At 39.4% G+C, this 18,683-nt stretch overlaps 1 protein-coding gene across 3 annotated transcripts in view; it reads right to left on the bottom strand.

The window, feature by feature from the left end:
• LOC137637362 (uncharacterized) overlaps window positions 1-18,683 on the bottom strand; it is a 268,617-nt gene that overhangs the window by 24,214 nt on the left and 225,720 nt on the right. The window contains exon 1 of one of the 3 annotated variants that reach the window (XM_068369588.1): window positions 12,982-13,049. The exons of the other annotated variants lie outside the window; for them this stretch is intronic. The gene's annotated coding sequence lies outside the window, so the exon portion shown is untranslated. Of the gene's footprint in view, window positions 1-12,981; window positions 13,050-18,683 lie in introns of those variants that run through there. 3 annotated transcript variants of the gene reach the window in all.

Genomic DNA, 18,683 nt, shown 5'->3' on the forward strand with positions numbered 1-18,683 from the left:
CCCGCAGGATCAACATGACGATAGCCCGGAGGTTACGAACACCGTGAGGAGAACCAGCAGGTTCAAAAAGACGTCTCCTCACAGCACGAGGAGGAGAACGTACAGGATGGCGAGGGATCACAAATACTTCCACCCTACGATCCTCTGGAGAGGAATGCAGAGCAGACTCCGCCCGATGGGGAGACCGATCCAGCTCTAAAGATACCTCCTCCGCAAGGGAGGTTTGTTTTCCCAAAGGAGAACGTCGCTCAAGACAAGGCTCTCGCTCCGCCCCTGGAGGAAAACCATAAGCATAAGGGGGACCGCCGCTGTCCAGAGGCAGTCTTCTCTTGAGAATGAGAGACTCGTTCCCCGAAAGAGATACCTGCTTCGGAGAAAGCTCTGCTACAGCCCCTGGTGGATCAGCAAACTCCTTAGAGTCAGAAACAGATTTAAGGCCTGACCAACGGGCTGCAGCGCCTGCTACAACCCGCAGCTCTAACGCAAAAGCTGAACATAAGTTTTCTCTCGCAAACAAGAGGAAAGTTCTCCTGAAGGAGGACATCGCCTAAGACAAGCTATCTCCCAGCTCTATGGGAAAAAAGTGTAAGCATAATAATCTCTCTTGCAAACGAGAGAAAAGTCCTCCCGAAGAAGGACATCGCCCAAGACAAGCTTTCTCCAAGCTCTATGGGAAAAAGCATAGGCGTAACGATCTCTCTCGCGAACGAGAGAGAAGTTCCTGCCGAAGGAGGAACAAGTCTTGGATTCGCTTTTCCCCAACTCAAGGGGAAGAAGCACAGTCTTCGGCGACGAGATAGCAGAAGCAGATCTCGCCGAGCTGTCAGTAATTCTTCCTGAAAGAGGGAAGTGAAAACTACCTTACGGCGGAGACAGCCGGATACGTTGTCAACTGTAATTAAAGTTACAAGTACTGTATTTCACAAAATACTAGTATGCTTCCATATATACACTCATATATATGTATGAGATAAAAACACACACAAAAGAATAAACTAAACAGAAAAGCAATCAAGGCAAATCTTCGCGGAAGAGAAAGGCAGCATGTCCGTCCTCTACCGAGCCATAAAGTGGTTACTCAGCCGAGAGGTGTGAGTGAGCGGGGTAGCCAGTCTACCCCAACCCCCACCCGCTAACTAGCGGATGGGGTAGTTATCCCTCACAAAAATTATCATGGCTAGTCTTTCAGCTACGTCGAAAGTAATACCCTTATAAATAGCCGAGGGTTTCTATTTACGCCTAAACAAATACTACAGTACAGTATATAAAACAATAGAATATTTATATCTGTGCAATTGTACCACATGCATAAACTGTTCAAATATGACAAATTCGTAGATAATTTGTATTTTTCCTAACCATACAAACCTTAGCTATTTACATGGGGTATTACTTTTGGCGTAGCTGAAATGACGAGCCATTAGATTTTTAACGAGGGTTAACTACCCTCTCGCTAGTTAGCGAGGGAGTAGGGGAGGGCTAGCTAACTAGCGAGAGGGTAGTTAACCCTCGTTAAAAATCTAATGGCTCGTCATTCAAGCTGCGCCGAAAGTAATACCCCATGTAAATAGCGTGGTTTGTATTTCGGTTACGGAACAAATTTATTTTGTGAAGGCCTATTTGGTCGACTTCCAGTGTGTGAAAACTCTGGATCAAGTCACGTACCCCCTAACTCCGATCGTCCTCATAATTATGAATGCTAGAGTCCGAAGAATTTGGATTCAGCGACTTCAAAAATGGTACGAATGGTCAAGATATATAGTTTGTTTGCATGTGAATTTATTTATTTGTCCTCTTTCCTCCCAGAATATACAATAACAATTTTACCCATTCAATCAACACCATTGCTAGGACATAGTTCAGACACAGAATTCTCTTATGGCCGGTTATATGCTAATCACTTGGTTATGGGTTGAGAAGTATAACGAAATAAGAGTCTGGAGGCAGAACTCCACATTAAAAGAATTTTGAGCACATATTAATGGAGGCTGGGAGGAACGTAGAGAGTAAAGGTCCCCTTTTTGTTTTGTTTCATTTGTTGATGTCGGCTAACCCCCAAAATTGGGGGAAGTGCCTTAGTATATGTATGTATGTATTAATGGAATTGGGGTATAAGTACTCGGTTGGGACAGGCATAAACTTTTTTATCACTTGTCAAATCTATTTTCTCTTGGGGAAAATGCTGTCTATCCTAGTCTGAAATACGATATTATGAAGCTTGTTTTACGATTTATGAAATATGATTTAGTTTTACCTAGCTAGGAGGGAACCCGGGTAGGAAGCATAGCCTTACGGTAAGCTAAGGATACAGCAGTCTGAGGAGTGCTGCAGCTCCCCCCGCCTCCTTAGTAGGTGAGTAGGTAACAATAAGGATCCAAGGTTAGGTTATATTGGGTTGTGTTCTTTGTTTGCTTCCATTTTTAACCCTTTCACCCCCAAAGGACGTACCGGTACGTTCTTGCAAAACACTGTTAATTACATATTTTTACATTTTTTTTTATAATTTTACGAGAAACTTCAGGCATTTTCCAAAAGAATGAGACCAACCTGACCTTTCTAGGACAAAAATTAAGCTTGTTAGAGCAATTTTAAAAAATTATTTAGCAAAATGTGCTCGAAATTTAACCTTATGGTGGGGGTAAAAGGGTTAATACTGTATGAAATTTTTTGGTTAATATATGATACTTTAATTACTAGCGAAACTGAAAATCGCTATAAGGAATGGACAAGTGCTGGCTAGTTTAGCATTTTTCTCTGTATGGTAAATGGGGGCTGGGGCATAATATGATATTTTAATTATAAAATAAATTTTTGAATATACTTACCCGGTGAATATATAGCTGCAACTCTGTTGCTCGACAGACAAACTCTACGGAAAAAACTCGCCAGCGATCGCTACACAGGTTGCGGGTGTGCCCAACAGCGCCATCTGTCGACCAGATACCCAGCTCTTATGTAAACAAAGACTCAATTTTCTCCTCGTCCCACTGCGTCTCTATTGGGGAGGAAGGGAGGGTCATTTAATTTATATATTCACCGGGTAAGTACATTCAAAAATTTATTTTATAATTAAAATATCATTTTTAAATATTTAACTTAGCCGGTGAATATATAGCTGATTCACACCCAGGATGGTGGGTAGAGACCAGTAATATATGTTTACATTTTATGAGCTAAGAGTTTTTTATTTCATTTTAGAAGTTATCAAAATAACAAAAACAAAATAAATAGGTACCTGGTAAGGAAGTCGACTTGAACAATTACTCTGCCTTTTAAGTACGTCTTCCTTACGGAGCCTCGCGATCCTCTTAGGATGCTGATCGACCCCTAGGAGCTGAAGTATCAAGGGTTGCAACCCATACAACAGGACCTCATCAAACCCCTAATCTAGGCGCTCTCAAGAAATGACTTAAGACCACCCGCCAAATCAACCAGGATGCGAAAGGCTTCTTAGCCTTCCGGACAACCCATAAAAAAAAAAAAACATTTCAAGAGACAGATTAAAAGGATAAGGAATTAGGGAATTGTAGTGGTTGAGCCCTCACCCACTACTGCACTCGCTGCTACGAATGGTCCCAGTGTGTAGCAGTTCTCGTAAAGAGACTGGACATCTTTCAAGTAAAATGACGCGAACACTGACTTGCTTCTCCAATAGGTTGCGTCCATTATACTTTGCAGAGATATATTTTGCTTAAAGGCCACGGAAGTTGTTACAGCTCTAACTTCGTGCGTCTTCACCTTAAGCAAAGTTCGGTCTTCCTCACTCAGATGTGAATGAGCTTCTCGTATTAACAATCTGATAAAGTCTGACCAAGCATTCTTTGACATAGGCAAGGATGGTTTCTTAACTGAACACCATAAAGCTTCAGATTGGCCTCGTAAAGGTTTAGTACGCTTTAAATAGAACTTAAGAGCTCTAACAGGGCATAAGACTCTTTCTAGTTCATTGCCTACGATCTCCGATAAGTTGGGAATATCGAAAGATTTAGGCCAAGGCCGAGAAGGCAGCTCATTTTTGGCTAGAAAACCAAGTTGCAGCGAACAAGTGGCTTTTTCCGACGAAAATCCGATGTTCTTGCTGAAGGCATGAATCTCACCGACTCTTTTAGCCGAGGCTAAGCATACCAGGAAAAGAGTCTTAAGAGTGAGATCTTTCAGGGAGGCTGATTGTAACGGCTCCAACCTGTCTGACATGAGGAATCTTAGTACCACGTCTAAATTCCATCCAGGGGTAGCCAAACGACGCTCCTTGGTGGTCTCAAAAGACTTAAGGAGGTCTTGCAGATCTTTATGTTTGGAAAGAACTAAGCCTCTATGCCGGAAGACCGATGCCAACATGCTTCTGTAGCCCTTGATAGTGGGAGCTGAAAAGGATCGTCCTTTTCTCAGGTAAAAGAGAAAATCAGCTATTTGAGCTACAGAGGTACTGGTCGAGGATACAGAAACTGACTTGCACCAGTCTCGGAAGACTTCCCACTTCGATTGGTAGACTCTAATGGAAGACGCTCTCCTTGCTCTAGCAATCGCACTGGCTGCTTCCTTCGAAAAGCCTCTAGCTCTCGAGTCTTTCGATAGTCTGAAGGCAGTCAGACGAAGAGCGTGGAGGCTTTGGAGTACCTTCTTTACGTGTGGCTGACGAAGAAGGTCTACCCTTAGAGGAAGACTTCTGGGAACGTCTACTAACCTTCGAAGTATCTCGGTGAACCATTCTCTCGCGGGCCAGAGGGAAGCAACTAACGTCAACCTTGTCCCTTCGTGAGAGGCGAACTTCTGCAGTACCTTGTTGACAATCTTGAACGGTGGGAATGCGTAGAGATCCAGATGTGACCAATCTAGGAGGAAAGCATCTATATGTATTGCTGCTGGGTCCGGGACTGGAGAGCAATAGATTGGAAGCCTCTTGGTCAGCGAGGTTGCAAAGAGATCTATGGATGGTTTACCCCAAGTGGCCCAAAGTCTCTTGCACACATCCTTGTGGAGGGTCCATTCGGTTGGAATTACTTGCCCTTTCCGACTGAGACAATCTGCTATGACGTTCAAGTCGCCTTGGATGAACCTCGTTACTAGGGAGATGTCTTGACCTTTTGACCAGATGAGCAGGTCCCTTGCGATCTCGTACAACGTCAGTGAGTGGGTACCTCCTTGTTTGGAGATGTACGCCAAGGCCGTGGTGTTGTCCGAGTTAACTTCCACCACTTTGCCTCGAAGGAGAGACTTGAAGCTTTTCAAGGCCAGATGTACTGCCAACAGCTCCTTGCAGTTGATATGCATGCTCCTCTGACTCGAGTTCCACAGTCCTGAGCATTCCCGACCGTCTAGTGTCGCGCCCCAGCCCACGTCCGATGCGTCCGAGAAGAGAACGTGGTTGGGAGTCTGAACAGCCAGGGGAAGACCCTCTCTTAGGTTGATATTGTCCTTCCACCAAGTCAGACAAGACTTTATCTTTTCGGAAACCGGGATCGAGACCGCTTCTAGCGTCTTGTCCTTTTTCCAGTGAAAAGCTAGATGGTATTGAAGAGGACGGAGGTGTAGTCTTCCTAGTGACACAAATTGTTCCAGGGATGACAGCGTCCCTACCAGACTCATCCACAGCCTGACTGAGCAGCGTTCCTTCTTCAGCATCTTCTGGATGGATAGCAGGGCTTGATCTATTCTGGGGGCTGATCGTCTTGTTGTTCAGCAACGTCCTCATCAGAGGGTTCCTCATCCGAAAACTGATGAGGAAACGGCAACGGAGTGGGCAACGTCTGGCTCGCTGAGTCCGGTCGCACTGGTGCATGCGTGACGGAGCCGGACGCAACATCATGGAACTGCTGCACAGTCTGTGAACTGTCAACAACCATGGGTGCGCGAGGAAGCACAGCGTCAACCCGAGACTGTCTAGACCGTCTGGGTTGTGCAGTCAACACCCTACCGGGTTGCTGAGGTTGACGCACTGCGTCAAAACAAGTCACCTCTGCTGGTTGTTGAACGTCCTGAACGTCAACAACCACCTCCGAGCGTCGCTTAACGTCAACGTGCGGCTGGCAACCCACACTGGGTCGCATTGGTGGAGGAACCACCTCAAAAGGCAGACGCGAGAAGGTTACCTCAGCGTCAACAGGGCGCACAACCGACCGGTTGGAAGGTTGTTGGCCAGAAGGTTCGGCAGCAACCTTCTCCGCATTAAAGTCCTCTATCAAGGACGCAAGCTTGGACTGCATGTCTTGCAGCAAAGCCCATTTAGGGTCTACGGGAGCAGGTGCGGCAACAGACGGGGTTAGCGACTGAGGCGGTACCGCTTTCCATCCCTGAAAGCCTTGTTTATGCACCAGCCACCCGTTGAGATACTACCGCTAGAGTGTTATGGGGTCTTTTGACTTGCCAGACAGTACTACATTGGATCCTCCTCTCTGGTTACGGTTCATTTTCCCTTTGCCTACATACACACTGATTAGTCTGGCATATTCTTTACATATTCTCCTCTATCCTCATACACCTGACAACACAGATTACCAAACAATTCTTCATCACCCAAGGGGTTACTGCACTGTAATTGTTCAGTGCCACTTTCCTCTTGGTAAGGGTAGAAGAGACTCTTTAGCTATGGTAAGCAGCTCTTCTAGGAGAAGGACACTCCAAAATCAAACCACTGTTCTCTAGTCTTGGGTAGTGCCATAGCCTCTGTACCATGGCCTTTCACTGTCTTGGGTTAGAGTTCTCTTGCTTGAGGGTACACTCGAGCGCACTCTCCTATCTTATTTCTCTTCCTCTTGTTTTGTTAAAGTTTTTATAGTTTATATAGGAGATATTTATTGTTGTTACTCTTCTTAGAATATTTTATTTTCCTTTTTTCCTTTCCGCACTGAGCTATTTTCCCTGTTGGAGCCCCTGGGCTTGTAGCATACTGCTTTTCCAACTAGGGTTGTAGCTTAGTAAGTAATAATAATAATAATAATAATTGTACAGCAAAACTTCAAAGGCTCGAAAACAGCTGTGAAGTTGACCTGTAAAAAACTTGGAGCGTCTCCTGGCCAGGCGCCAGGGAGAGTCTACGAGATTTGAGAAGTCTATCTGGGCAGAGGCATGAACTCCCAAGCCGAGAACTTCTCTCGTGTCATATCAGACTCTCGCTCTATAAGCCAGTTTAAAAGAAGGGAAAGCAAAGGCTGTATCCCCCAAACTCCTCCTGGTGATAAACCAGTCGCCTAGCCAACGTAAACTCTCTAGGAGAGCGAGAGAGCACTAGCTTAAAAACAACGGCTTCGAAGTAGCTAGGCCTAGTGTAAGCTCTGACGTTTAGGCGAACGAGGAGCAGCAGTTACAAAAAGATCCGGACAAAGATCCTTAAAAAAAAATCATCATGATTTAATTAAAGTCCATAGGGGGCTAAGCAGCTTTAGGCTCCTCTCCATCTGACAGAGTCCTCAAGGGAATATCAGTAGGAGGGGGAACAGCAACTTCCTCATCTACAGGAACCTTGTCCGATAAAAGCTGAGTCTCAAGCAAGGGAGAGACCTACCGTGGTGGCAATGCTTTACAAGCAGAGGCCACACTCACTGGTGCATTAGTAGCGGACCAGAACGCAACGTCATGTAACTGCTTGACAGTCTGTGAACTGTCAACAACTGAACTGTCAACCACAACAGGTGCGTGAGGACGCACAGCGTCCACTCGAGACTGCTTTGACTGCCTAGACTGAGCAGTCAAAACAACTCTAGAATGCGGAGGTTGACGCACAGCGTCAAAACAAGTCAACTCCGATTGTTAGCGAACGTCTTGAACGTCAACAGGAGCATCAGCAAGTGGCCTAACGTCCAAATGCGGCTGAAAATCCACACGAGACCGCATCGAGTGTGGTTCTAAACAACCTGACTGACGTGACTTAGCTACGCCAACGTCAACAGGAAGCACAAAGGAACGTTAGGTTGGCTGAAAGCCAGGATATCGATGAGATAAACGGCTAGACTCAACGGACTAATTGGCAGAATAGTCTTCCATAAGGGAGGCAAGCATATTCTGCATGTCTTGCCATACAACCCATTAAGGATCAACGGAAATGGTTGTGGTAAGAGACGAGGGTAACGTCTGTGACCGCAACACTTTGCCAACAAAAAAGACTCTCGGAGTCTGTGTTACGCTTTTGTTAGACGGCGAGCAGTTATCCGATGACTGCAAAGGGTCAGAGCTGTCCTAATGGCTGTAACCAGGACGCTGGACCTGTCCTGAAAGGACTGACTTTCGCTTAAGGGCTTCGAAACCTTGTGACAGGTTTCTTATGCGAAAAGCCTTCGGATGACGAGGAGAAAAAACGTCTCTCTCGTCTTATGGTAGGGGAGATCTTGGTAAGATACACCCGATACCATAGAGGGAAACGTCTGTTCGTTGATCAAGGCCTCTCGAACCCATAAGTCGTTCGACATTACTTCTCCCCTGGGCTTGGGAGCTTGGAAGAGGTCCCGGACTAGGTGAACGACAGGCACGAACAGACGAACCCTCGGACGCAACACTGTAACACTTTGCGCATATCACTTTATCACTTCGATTTTCTGTTTTGCACTTATTTCACTGAAATCGAAACTTTTACTGATTTCTACCTGAAACACGCAATTCTACCCTTCATTAAAAGGTAGTAATTGCGAAATCAGTCGTATAATGCAAGCTCATTAATACCAGCAAAAAACAGAAAACTTATTTTAAGATAAAAAATTCAGTGGCTGGGAAAGAGACTAAACACTAGTTCATATAAACTACGTTTTCAATCTCTCACCGCACATAGCCTGGGGACGAGAATAAAAAACTAAAAACGTTTTATCCTTCCTCCCCGTACAGAGACTAGGGACGAGAGTAACTCGAGAACAACGTTACCCGCTTGAACGGAACGTTTTCTCTCCTCTCTCTCCCTCCGTCTCTATCTCTCTCTCTCTTTCTCTCTTGATTTCGCACCTAAGAGAAGAGCCCAACTATATTTCGTCAAAAAAACATGTTATTTGACTAAAGGAAAAAACTGAAAGGTTTTTCAAATAAAAAGTTCCTTTAAAATAGAATTTAAAACATTTAAGCTAAGAAAGAATGAACAAAACGTCAGAATCGATTTACTCTTACTGCAAAGTGAAACCGTGATACACTCTCTCTCTATCGTAACGATAGAACGCATGTTGAACGTCCTGAACGTCAACAACTGCGTAGCATAAATAAACTAAACGTTAGTTCATCTTTGAAAACAGTACGAAGACTATCAAAGAAATTCTTTCATAAAATATTACATTTAAAAAGTTTCAAATCCTTAGCTCTTTAAAAGCTATTTACGATATAAAGGGCTCAACGTTGATTAACTTCGGTTTCCAAGATAGGACCGCCTACTCTCAGGAAAGGTCGCATATAAACAAAACATTAAAATTTATTTTTATATGTTTATAATAAATGGAAAGTTAATCGAAGAGGCCTAATAAAGGCGGGGAGATATAAAATATATAGAGGAAAATCTATAAATAATTTATAACGTGATAAGATAATTACTAAAAGCCTAAACACACTTCCGTCTAAGGGAAGGGTCGGCCATTTAAAAGTGAAAGAAAGTCCATACTCTCTTTGTCATCATAATTAAATCTATCCAAAACGAGTTCAAGATTTAAGATGAAGATAAAACACCTGCATTGCGAAAGCTCAAAACCAGAATATAGTACTTCACCAATATGATGTGAAAAACTCCAGTTTAGCAACAGCGAGTAAAGTACGTCTTGTCGACACGTCGACAGAGAAAATTGAGTCTTTGTTTACATAAGAGCTGGGTATCTGGTCGACAGATGGCGCTGTTGGGCACACCCGCAACCTGTGTAGCGATCGCTGGCGAGTTTTTTCCGTAGAGTTTGTCTGTCGAGCAACAGAGTTGCAGCTATATATTCACCGGCTAAGTTAAATATTTAAAAAACTTACGTAATACAGTGAACCCTCGTTTATCGCGGTAGATAGGTTCCAGACGCGGCCGCGATAGGTGAAAATCCGCGAAGTAGTGACACCATATTTACCTATTTATTCAACATGTATATTCAGACTTTTAAAACCTTCCCTTGTACGTAGTACTGTTAACAAACTACCCTTTAATGTACAGAACACTTAATGCATGTACTACAGTACCCTAAACTAAAACAGGTACAAATATTAAAGGCGATTTTATATCATGCGTTTCCTAAACACGCTAAAAAGCACGATAAAAAATGGCAACCAATGTTTTGTTTACATTTATCTCTGATCATAATGAAGAAACAAACTGGAGGTAGAGCTTTGCTTATTACCCAGACATATTTCCCATACTTTTCCCTTAGAACTACATCACATCTTCCTACTTTAGATATATATATATATATATATATATATATATATATATATATATATATATATATACTTACCTACATATATACATACATACATATATACATAAATACATGCATACATTATATATATATATATATATATATATATATATATATATATATATATATATATATATATATATATATATATATATATATATATATATATATATATTACTGTATATATATGGGTTATGGAAAAAATCCGCGAAGTGGTGAATCCGCGATGGTCGAACCGCGAAGTAGCGAGGGTTCACTGTAGTTCATTAAAATGTGAGGGCTAATTCTTACTTCAACTCCATTGTTTACATTTGGGAGAGTGATGGCGAGTTATTGCGCATCTGTTGCTTGCGTTTGCTTTTTCCCGCTGTTCTGTTTTTTTTTTTTTTTTGTATGACAATCATTGCCTGGCTTTTTAAACCAAATAAAAGCTTCCAAATGTTTATGCACAAGTTCCGGGATGCCATTCTACAACAGCCATTTATTTTTACACCTTCCCCTTCAGTTTCAGCTTGACCATCACAAAGACATCTCAAAGAGGGATGCACAATCTATTTTGAAAGTATTTTCTTTTTTAATTTGGTGTAATTTCATCTGTCAGTAATTGATTATAATGAAAACACTCTATTCAGTGTATAGCTATTATTGATGATGTAAAAGTAGAAAGTAACCCTGAAATAAAGACCAATGGGGCTTGCCAGCACAGCTCAACATGTACCGGTTGCCAGACATAGGAGCAGGGATGCAATGTTAATTTTGCGAGTTTAGAGAGCCACGGCAAAGAAAAAACCATTAAGAAGACATTTAGTGAATAATAGATAATCATGATACTTTAAATTTTCAGCCACTTACATGAACCATATATTTTTCCAACTTGTTACCTTGTGTTTATTTTGCAATTCTGACCATTATTATTGCTGCAAATCACTCGTTTTTGGCATTTCCTCACCCAACAAACCCCGATTTCCCACTGGAGTTCACCATAAATTTTTTTTCAAAGGGAGTCCATAACCTCAAACAGGAGGTTAGCCCCAATAATCATTGGCAGAAATATATCAAACATGAAATTAAAGTATCATATATTTACCCAGAACAATCCAAAGTACAAATAAATACAGTACACGGTATAAACTCGTCATGGAGCAATAAGGAGGATGGCTAATGGGCAGGAAGCATAAGCTCATATTCGCGCAAGAAACCATGTACAGATGCACAAATGGGAGCAGAAACCTCGGGGTGTACGTATAAAACCGGCCACCTGTGTGTATGATGACGGCTGACTATATAATAATACAGCAGTGTAAGGGGGCATTAGCACCACCCACCCACCCGTTAGGTAAGTAGGTAAGGACAAGGCTTATAGGTTGGATTAGGGGAGGGAAGTTTAGTTTAGTTGGTGTCTATATTTTATGCTCGCTGGAGGAACTGGCCGCTGATATACAAAGGCTCCGAAACCTCCAATTCACAAAACATGACCTAATGAATGAAATATACATTTCAGGGGAAGAGGATCCCCATATTTTGTGCAATTTTACGATGATTTATTATGCGTTCCAGAGAGTAACGTATATAGAAAAAAAGGTTAGTTTTACCATTAATTATCGATTCGCCAGTAAATCTCCCCTACCCTAAACTCAAGGTTCCCACTGACTGGCCCCATTACTGTAGGATATATTGGGGTATATCTTATTAACTATTCATTTGCAAGGGAAATAATGGTTGGAGCCTTTGTATATCAGCAACCAGTTCCTCTTGTGTTAAGAATGGACATCAACTTACCTTAACTTTCCCCCCCTAACCTAACCTACAAGCCGTGTCCTTACCTACTTAGGAGCCTTTGTAGGGTGAAGGCCAGATCCTGTAGAAAACGGGAATATTCTGAACTGTGGCCGTCGTTCTAAAAACGATTTTGGCGGGAGAAGCTAACTTAAAAAACCCACCTAAGCTATGCTAAAAGTCGTATCCTTACCCAGGGGGGCTTCGCCTCCCCGGACCCCCCCTTACCCAACAGTTTCCTTACCTACGAGTACGACGGGAGAAGCTAACTTAAAAAACCCACCTAACCTATGATAAAAGTCGTATCCTTACCCAGGGGGGCTACGCTCCCCTGGACCCCCCCTTACACAATCATATTTAAGATCCGCAGACCATTTCCAAACATTGTTATTCTATACAAGATAACAGTCGGAGCGATAATAAGCAAATTAGGACACTTGGCCGTAGCACTATAAACTACCCCCTACTTACCTAATGCCGTATTCTAAGTTAGCCGTAAGCATACATGCAGGTGGCCGCTATCCTACATACACCACAGTTTCGGACAATCATTAACAGGACAGACGTAATTATAACTCATAAATTTCACACACAAAATCCCAAATATATGCATTTCATTTAAATTACGTTTCAAGCGTGTCCCTAGGAATTACGCAGGATGCTGAAAAGGGCATAAAATACCAAAATTACCTAATGACTAGGTTGACGAATAAAGAGAATGAGTTTTGTGAATATTGTGTTGATAAAGAATAAATATATATATATATATATATATATATATATATATATATATATATATATATATATATATATATATATCTAACCATCGCATAAGTTAAGATGTTAATATTACCCTTGAAGTTGAATTAAACAGCGTGGCGTCGGCCTCCTCAGTCCTCACTCACAGGGTTGCCAGATTATTTCGACTGGATTATCGTACATGAGCCTAAAAATTGTCGTTTTTCAACCAAAATTATCGTACACAGTTTCAATATAATTATTAAGGAGTTTATGATTGACTTATTTCAAAAGATTTGAGTTTAATTGTTTAATTAAACACACACACCACACATATGTATATACCTAAGGCATGTATCGTACATCGTACTGGACCTAAAATAATCGTACATGTACGATGATTATCGTACGAATGGCACCCCTCCTCACTCACTTTGTTTACATTTATGGGCGTCGTCTGTTGAACAACAAAGTGGTTTAGGTTGCGTTCTGTTTTATAATTAAGAAATTTTATACATATATTCATTGTATTATTCAAACTACTATTACTTATTATAATATTAGTAATAAAAATAATAATATTAAAACATCTTTATTGACATTTTCCGAAATTATATTTATTTTATAGATTGTTTGTTATGTTTTGGTCTAATAATCTGTTTAGGTTCCTGGTTCATTCCTGGTTCATTCCTGGTTCCTCATTACTCACTCCGCAAAATAAATTTGCGGCCACTATCATTGATAGGTGCAAAGCTTCTAAGCTTATTCTTATTATTGTTAATAAATTAATAACTTAAATAAATTAATACCGTAAAGAGATTCTCAATCTTTACTTTTATTCCCTTCTACCTTGAAATTAGATAGGATAACACCTTGCTATCATCAGTTTTGGCAACCAGTTTGGACTTCATAAATTCTTCTTTTATACGCATTGTCCTACCTATAAATGCAGCCTTTCTTTTCTATATTCCTGGCAAAACAACAAAAAATGTATAAAATCTTCCTCCTCATTTTCACAAAAATTACAATTTACATCCCCCCTCATTGTGTCTATTTACAATATTTAGTTTTAACGTATCAGTTCTTGCTCTAAAAAAATATCACTGAAGCAAATGTATTGTCATAAGGTAAATCTTCTTTAATTTCTTTTTTCCACGTTCTATATATTTCTAAGCTCACTTTGCTTTCTATTTCTTCTTTCCACTTTCTGGTTTCCGATTTTATTTTTACCTTGTTCATCCACAAGACTATATCTCACTAGAAATACGAAAAACTGAAGAAAAATGTTGAGGCTTTCAAGAATAAATTGAAGACTTTTCTTATGAGTGATTCGACACTTTTAACATTTCATATTTTAAAGAGTCTGTAATTGCTCGAACAATTTAATATGTAAAATATATACATACCTACGTAAGAAATTAGACAAGATTCATCCCAGGCTGCATATTTTATATCACTGTTCATATATATAAAGAAAAAATATCTTGGGTGTTTGAGCAAAATTCTTACGTCAATTTGATTAATTTGTCAACAGCAACCCATAACTCAGAGAAACTCTCTCGCCTTATGCATGTATACCGGGAAATATCTGCTGTCTGATTGGCTGGTTGTAATGTGACGTCACAAACTCGTATTTATGGATGAATGTTACGTCGAAGGCCCAGTGGCGTAATACCTATACATATTTCAAAATAATTAGCGCTTAAAAATTTGTATTTAACTAAAATAGTCTTTCTAAAGTATCAATTTATTAATAAAATAAATAATAGATCTTAATAAAGGTCATAGGTTGAATAAATAAGTCATATTTGAAGGAGTAATTGACCCTCATTCTGGCTACGATGTTATATGTATGTGCGTTTGTGTGTGTCTGAAGTCGTAGTAAATGAAATCAGTAACCAATCAGAGCTGGGGAAAATGTAGCCAATCAGAAGACTAGAATGTACCGCTAAGAGATTCGATGATATTATGAGTTGCTGTTTGAGAAAGCTGTCCAAATTTTCGTTGATACAGGATAGATTTATCATCATCATATCGAGTTAAATACATTTCATATATAATTATATATTGAATAGATCATTATCGAATCATTAAGAAATACGTCATCGTAAGGGATTTATATACCAACAATATACATTTATTTTAGATAAACTATTGCTTAAAATTGCAAGTTTTATTAATTAAACTCGAAAACAGTCATCTCGTAATAAAATTGATCTTTAAATACATACAATTGTTATTTTATGATATGTGAAAAAAAAGAAAGAAAGATAGGATGAAAAAAACTCATTAGCTAGAGCGTTTTTGCCCGAAATCGTCAGTAAATCTGACTTTTCCGTCAACAGCAGCCCATAAGTCGGAGGAACCCTCTCGCCTTATGCCTTTTTTAGCGTGAAATATCTGGCCTCTCATTGGCTAATTCGTCCTCTGCTGTGATTGGTGACTGTATATGACGTCATAGAATAGTATTTTTATGAATGAACTCGACTGAGCAAGAGTGAAATATCTATACTTGTTTTAAATAAGTTAGTAATTATAAATTATAATTCTTATTTTACTGAACTTATGATAGAGTTAGTTACATAATAAAAATAAATATTGAATCATGTTCATAAGTATAAGCTATTAAAATAAGTTATTTTTGAAGAAATAATTAACTTAGTTTTGGCTACGATGTTAGACGCGTAGTAAAAATTTGTAAGAGCGCTCGGGACGTCTGAGTTGCTGTTTGTGAAACCTACCCGAATTTCCGCCACTATTTGAAAAGATTTTTCGTTTTTAAGGGTATTGGAGATAACTTTTCTTCAAAATATATGGAAACAATACTTTATAAGATGTTTTTTATAAGTAAGAAGAAGGTTTGACTGAGTGACACGTAGCTAATATTCGATATTCAAACAGATGCTATTATCATATCGAGCTTAAATAGTGTAAGAACATGACAGTAATTCGTATTTTGTTACATTCATGGTAAAATTTAATTGAACAAATGTTTAACAAATCATACGTTTTATTAAGGAAATATGTCGTCATAAAGGGTAGGGGTAAATACTGTATCTCAGATAAATTAAGACTTAAACATTGTACATTTTATAAAAACAAACCCAAAACAATATTTAGTAATAAAATGTATCTTAAATATATATTTTTTTAGTTATTACTACAATAAAGAAATAGGATGAAAGGGGATTTGGTAAAAATTTCGAATGAATTTGACTAGTTCGCCAACAGCAGCTCAAGCCAAAGGAACCCTCTCACCTTATGCATTTTGAGCAGGAAAATGTCTGGCCTCTCATTGGCTGATTCATCCTATGCTCTGATTGCTGGTTGTATATGACGTCATGAAATCTACTGGTTGTCATGAAAAATCTGTACTTATAATATATAAATTATGACTTATAAATTATATATGTTATTAAAATTAACATGAAATAATAAATAAATTTATAATTAATAAATAATTAATCTTTTTAAAGGACATAACTTAAATAAATACGTCATATTCGAAGGAATACGTAACTGTGTTCTGGCTACGATCTTGAGAGTGCGTGCGTATGTCCGCAAAGCTGCATGAGCGAAGACAACCAATCACAGCTAAGGAAGAATCTGGCTGGGTTAGTGTAAAAAACTTATACTTCTTTTAGATAAATTACGATTAATAATTTACAATTTTATATTGAAATAAACTGCAAATAGTTATAAGTTAGTAATAAATAAATACTGGATCGCGGTAAAGTGCATAGTTGAATAAAAACGTCATAATTGAAAGAATACTTGACTGTCCTTTTGGCTACGATGTTGGATGTGCGTGCGTATGTCTGTATGAGTTGCTGTTTGAGAAACCTACCCGAATTTCCTTATTAAAATGTCTCTAAACCTTTAAAATGGTAAGACTTAGCTGGATTTTTTTTAGTTTTTAAGGGAATTAGAAATAACATTTCTTGAAAATATATGGAAACAATACTTCATAAGATGTTTTTATGATATATTTTATTAGATGAATAAATTCTGATTAGTAGATCATTATTTTCATTAAGAATAAGTCTTTCATACTTAACAAGAGTGGGATAATTCTGTTTGCTGGAAGTATTGAGTAACAAATTACTAATACACAATTGATAAATCTTCTCGAAGGACAGAAGTTAAATAAATACGTCATATTCAAAGGAATACGTAACTGTGTTCTGGCTACGATCTTGAGAGTGCGTGCGTATGTCTGTGAAGCTGCAGTAAGCGATGGGTGCAGCCAATCACAGCTAAGGAAGATACAGCCAATCATAGCACTGGATTATCCCGCTAAGGTCCCTGGGTTGCTGTTTGAGCAATCTGCCCGAATTTCCTTCGAGATTTTTATTCTTTTATTTAAGAAATAAATAGATATTCTTTATTACCTGTCATTCTTTATAAGTTGTTTTGATAATATATATTAATCGAGAGTGATTACTTAATGAAAAACCTTTAATTGCTTGAATAAAGAAATAAAAAAAAACATTGAATAGAGATTTTTGCGTGAATTTAGCGGGAAATATCTGGCCTCTCATTGGTTGACTCGTCCTGAGCTCTGATTGGTGGTTGTATGTGACGTCATGGAAACGTATTTTTATGAATGAATCTGCTGAGGTGGTGTGAAAAACTTATACTTCTTTTGGATAAATAACGACTTATAATTTACAATTTTATATTGAAATAAACTATGAATAGTTATAAATCAATAATGAATAAATATTAGATCTTGTTAAAGGGCATAGTTAAATAAATAAGTCATATCGGAGAGAATACTTGACTGTCCTTAAGGCTACGATGTTAGATGTGCGTGTGTACGTCTGCCTAGGTGTAGTAAGCGAAGGCAACAACCAATCACAACTGAGAAAATACAGCCAATCAGAACACTGGAATATCCCACCAAGGGAGAGATCCTGCGACTTATGCGTTACTGTTTGAGAAATCTGACCAAGTTTTCGTCAAATTTTAACCAAACGTTCTACGATCTACTGTAATAGTTTGACAATATTTTAAAGTAACATAAAAAATCTAGTTGGAAAAGCAGGATGCTATAAGCTCCAACAGGGAAAATAGCCCAGTGAGGAAGGGAAACAAGGAAAAATGAAATATCTTAAGAACAGTAATAACATTAAAATGAATATTTACTATATAAACTATGAAAAACTTTCTAACAAAACAAGAGAAAGAGGAAGAGAAAGAAGGTAGAATAGTGTGCCCGAGTGTACCTTCAAACAAGAGAACTTTAACCCAAGACAGTGGAAGACCATGATACAGAGGCTATGGCACTACCCAAGACAGTGGAAGACCATGATACAGAGGCTATGGCACTACCCAAGACCAGAGAACAATGGTTTGATTTTGGAGTGTCCTCCTAGAAAAGCTGCTTACTATAGCTAAAGAGTCTCTTCTACCCTTACCAAGAGGAAAGTACCCACTGAACAATTACAGTGCAGTGGTTAACCTCTTCAGTGAAGAAGAATTATTTGGTAATCTCAGTATTGTCAGGTGTATGAGGAGAGAGGAGAATATGTAAAGAATGTGCCAGACTATTCGGTGTGTGTGTGTGTGTAGGCAAAGGGATAATGAACCGTAACCAGATAGAACGATCCACTGTAGTACTGTCTGGCCAATAAAAGGACCCCATAATTCTCTAGCAGTAGTATATCAACGGGTGGCTGGTGCATCTGTAGCTCCCTTTTTTTCTTTTTACTAAGAGAGAGAGAGAGAGAGAGAGAGAGAGAGAGAGAGAGAGAGAGAGAGAGAGAGAGAGAGAGAGAGAGAGACACCCAGCTAGTAAGTATACGTAAAACTATT

This window comes from Palaemon carinicauda, unplaced genomic scaffold, assembly GCF_036898095.1.
Source record: "Palaemon carinicauda isolate YSFRI2023 unplaced genomic scaffold, ASM3689809v2 scaffold69, whole genome shotgun sequence".
NCBI lineage: Eukaryota > Metazoa > Arthropoda > Malacostraca > Decapoda > Palaemonidae > Palaemon > Palaemon carinicauda.